We start from the raw sequence: 5,311 nt of genomic DNA on the forward strand, positions 1-5,311 counted from the left end.
ACTGCAGAACTCCACACAAATATGCCCTGAACCTGTACCCTCCATAACTTTCCTGTCTCACTGGAATGAACCAATGAAGAACTCCAAACAAATATGCCCTGAACCTGTACCCCTCCATAACATCCAAGTCACACTGTAACGAACCAACGCAGAACTCCACAGAAATATGCCATGAACCGGTTCCCTCCATAACCTCCCTGTCCCACTGTAAAGTACCAATGCAGAACTCCACACAAATATGCCCTGTACCTGTACCCCTCCATAACCTCCCTGTCTCACTGGAACGATCCATTACAGAACTCCACTCAAATATGCCCTGATTCTGTACCGTGCATAACCTCCCTGTCTCACTGGAACGTACCATTGCAGAACTCCACACAAATATGCCCTGAACCTGTACCCGTCCATAACCTCCCTGTCACACTGGAACGTACCACTGCAGAACTCCACAGAAATATGCGGTGAACCTGTACCCTCCATAACCTCCCTGTCTCACTGGAACGTACCAATGCAGAACTACACACAAATTTGCCCTGAACCTGTACCCCTCCATAACCTCCCGGTCTCACTGGAACGTACCAATGCAGAACTCCACACAAATATGCACTGAACCTGTACCCCTCCATAACCTCCCGGTCTCACTGGAACGTACCAATGCAGAAGTCCACACAAATGTGCCCTGAACCTGTACCCGTCCATAACCTCATGTCTCACTGGAACGTCCCACTGTACAACTACACACAAATTTGCCCTGAACCTGTACCCCTCCATAACCTCCCTGACTCACTGGAATGTACCAATGAAGAACTCCAAACAAATATGCCCTGAACCTGTACCCGTCCATAACCTCATGTCTCACTGGAACGTCCAACTGCAGAACTCCACACAAATATGCCCTGAACCTGTACCCTCCATAACTTTCCTGTCTCACTGGAATGAACCAATGAAGAACTCCAAACAAATATGCCCTGAACCTGTACCCCTCCATAACCTCCCAGTTACCCTGGAACGTACCAACGCAGAACTCCACACAAATATACCCTGAACCTGTACCCCTCCATAACATCCAAGTCACACTGGAACGAACCAACGCAGAACTCCACACAAATATGCCCTGAACCTGTACCCTCCATAACCTCCCTGTCTCACTGGAACGTACCAATGCAGAACTACACTCAAATTTGCCCTGAAGCTGTACCCTCCATAACCTCCCTGTCTCACTGGAACGTACCACTGCAGAACTCCACACAAATATGCCCTGAACCTGTACTCCACCTTAACCTCCCTGTCTCACTGGAACGTACCACTGCAGAGCTCCACACAAATATGCCCTGTACCTGTACCCCTCCATAACCTCCCTGTCTCACTGGAACGTACCACTGCAGAACTCCACACAAATATGCCCTGAACCTGTACTCCACCATAACCACCCTGTCTCACTGGAACGTACCACTGCAGAACTCCACACAAATTTGCCCTGAACCTGTACCCTCCATAACCTCCCGTCTCACTGGAATGTACCAATGCAGAACTCCACTCTAATAGGCCCTCAACGTGTACCCTCCATAACCTCCCAGTCACACTGGAACGTACCAATTCAGAACTCCAAACAAATAAGCCCTTAACCTGTACCCCTCCATAACCTCCCTGTCTCACTGGAATGTACCAATGCAGGATTCCACACAAATATGCCCTGAACCTGTACCGTCCATAACCTCCCTGTCTCACTGGAACGTACCAATGCAGAAATCCACACAAATATGCCCTGAACCTGTACTCCTACTTAACCTCACTGTCTCAATGGAACGTACCACAGCAGATCTCCAACCAAATATGCCCTGAACCTGTACCCCTCCATAACCTCCCTGTCTCACTGGAACGTACCAATGCAGAAATCCACAAAAATATGCCCTGAACCTGTACTCCACCATAACCTCCCTGACGCACTGGAACGTACCACTGCAGAACTCCACACAAATATGCCCTGATCCTGTACCCTCCATAACCTCCCTGTCTCACTGGAACGTACCAATGCAGAACTACACTCAAATTTGCCCTGAACCTGTACCCTCCATAACCTCCCTGTCTCACTGTAACGTACCAATGCAGAACTACACTCAAATTTGCCCTGATCCTGTACCCTCCATAACCTCCCTGTCTCACTGGAACGTCCCACTGCAGAACTCCACACAAATATGCCCTGAACGTGTACCCTCCGTAACCTCCCAGTCACACTGGAACGTACCAGTGCAGAACTCCAAACAAATATGCCCTGAACCTATACCCCTCCATAACCTCCCTGTCTCACTGGAACGTACCAATGCAGAAATCCACACAAATGTGCCCTGAACCTGTACCCGTCCATAACCTCATGTCTCACTGGAACGTCCAACTGCAGAACTCCACACAAATATGCCCTGAACCTGTACCCTCCATAACTTTCCTGTCTCACTGGAATGAACCAATGAAGAACTCCAAACAAATATGCCCTGAACCTGTACCCCTCCATAACCTCCCAGTTACCCTGGAACGTACCAACGCAGAACTCCACACAAATATACCCTGAACCTGTACCCCTCCATAACATCCAAGTCACACTGTAACGAACCAACGCCGAACTCCACAGAAATATGCCATGAACCGGTTCCCTCCATAACCTCCCTGTCCCACTGTAAAGTACCAATGCAGAACTCCACACAAATATGCCCTGTACCTGTACCCCTCCATAACCTCCCTGTCTCACTGGAACGATCCATTACAGAACTCCACTCAAATATGCCCTGATTCTGTACCGTGCATAACCTCCCTGTCTCACTGGAACGTACCATTGCAGAACTCCACACAAATATGCCCTGAACCTGTACCCGTCCATAACCTCCCTGTCTCACTGGAACGTACCACTGCAGAACTCCACAGAAATATGCGGTGAACCTGTACCCTCCATAACCTCCCTGTCTCACTGGAACGTACCAATGCAGAACTACACACAAATTTGCCCTGAACCTGTACCCCTCCATAACCTCCCGGTCTCACTGGAACGTACCAATGCAGAACTCCACACAAATATGCACTGAACCTGTACCCCTCCATAACCTCCCGGTCTCACTGGAACGTACCAATGCAGAAGTCCACACAAATGTGCCCTGAACCTGTACCCGTCCATAACCTCATGTCTCACTGGAACGTCCCACTGTACAACTACACACAAATTTGCCCTGAACCTGTACCCCTCCATAACCTCCCTGACTCACTGGAATGTACCAATGAAGAACTCCAAACAAATATGCCCTGAACCTGTACCCGTCCATAACCTCATGTCTCACTGGAACGTCCAACTGCAGAACTCCACACAAATATGCCCTGAACCTGTACCCTCCATAACTTTCCTGTCTCACTGGAATGAACCAATGAAGAACTCCAAACAAATATGCCCTGAACCTGTACCCCTCCATAACCTCCCAGTTACCCTGGAACGTACCAACGCAGAACTCCACACAAATATACCCTGAACCTGTACCCCTCCATAACATCCAAGTCACACTGGAACGAACCAACGCAGAACTCCACACAAATATGCCCTGAACCTGTACCCTCCATAACCTCCCTGTCTCACTGGAACGTACCAATGCAGAACTACACTCAAATTTGCCCTGAAGCTGTACCCTCCATAACCTCCCTGTCTCACTGGAACGTACCACTGCAGAACTCCACACAAATATGCCCTGAACCTGTACTCCACCTTAACCTCCCTGTCTCACTGGAACGTACCACTGCAGAGCTCCACACAAATATGCCCTGTACCTGTACCCCTCCATAACCTCCCTGTCTCACTGGAACGTACCACTGCAGAACTCCACACAAATATGCCCTGAACCTGTACTCCACCATAACCACCCTGTCTCACTGGAACGTACCACTGCAGAACTCCACACAAATATGCTCTGAACCTGTACCCTCCATAACCTCCCTGTCTCACTGGAACGTACCAATGCAGAACTCCACACAAATATGCCCTGAACGTGTACCCTCCATAACCTCCCAGTCACACTGGAACGTACCAATGCAAAACTCCAAACATATATGCCCTTAACCTGTACCCCTCCAAAACCTCCATGTCTCACTGGAACGTGCCAATGCAGGATTCCACACAAATATGCCCTGAACCTGTACCCCTCCAAAACCTCCCTGTCTCACTGGAACGTACCAATGCAGAATTCCAAACAAATAGGCCCTGAACCTGTACACGTCCATAAACTCCCTGTCTCACTGGAACGTCCCATTGCAGAAATCCACACAAATATGCCATGAACCGGTACCCTCCATAACCTCCCTGTCCCACTGGAAAGTACCAATGCAGAACTCCACACAAATATGCCCTGAACCTGTACCCATCCATAACCTCCCTGTCTCACTGGAACGTACCAATGCAGAACACCACACAAATATGCCCTGAACTTGTACCCTCCATAAACTCCCTGTCTCACTGGAACGTACCAATGCAGCACTCCACACAAATATGCCCTTTACCTGTACCCTCCATAACCTCCCTGTCTCACTGGAACGAACCAATGCAGAATTCCACACAAATATGCCCTGAACCTGTACCCACCCAGAACCTCCTTGTCTCACTGGAATGTACCAATGCAGAACTCCACAAAAATTTGCCCTGAACCTGTACCCCTCCATAACCTCCCTGTCTCAGTGGAACGTACCAATGCAAAAATCCACAAAAATATGCCCTGAACCTGTACTCCACCATAACCTCCCTGTCTCACTGGAACGTACCACTGCAGAACTCCACACAAATATGCCCTGATCCTGTACCCTCCATAACCTTCCTGTCTCACTGGAACGTACCAATGCAGAACTACACTCAAATTTGCCCTGAACCTGTACCCTCCATAACCTCCCTGTCTCACTGGAACGTACCACTGCAGAACTCCACACAAATATGCCCTGATCCTGTACCCATCCATAACCTCCCTGTCTCACTGGAACGTACCAATGCAGAACACCACACAAATATGCCCTGAACTTGTACCCTCCATAAACTCCCTGTCTCACTGGAACGTACCAATGCAGCACTCCACACAAATATGCCCTTTACCTGTACCCTCCATAACCTCCCTGTCTCACTGGAACGAACCAATGCAGAATTCCACACAAATATGCCCTGAACCTGTACCCACCCAGAACCTCCTTGTCTCACTGGAATGTACCAATGCAGAACTCCACAAAAATTTGCCCTGAACCTGTACCCCTCCATAACCTCCCTGTCTCAGTGGAACGTACCAATGCAAAAATCCACAAA

The sequence above is a fragment of the Hemitrygon akajei genome, unplaced genomic scaffold (genome assembly GCF_048418815.1).
Source record: "Hemitrygon akajei unplaced genomic scaffold, sHemAka1.3 Scf000093, whole genome shotgun sequence".
Lineage (NCBI taxonomy): Eukaryota > Metazoa > Chordata > Chondrichthyes > Myliobatiformes > Dasyatidae > Hemitrygon > Hemitrygon akajei.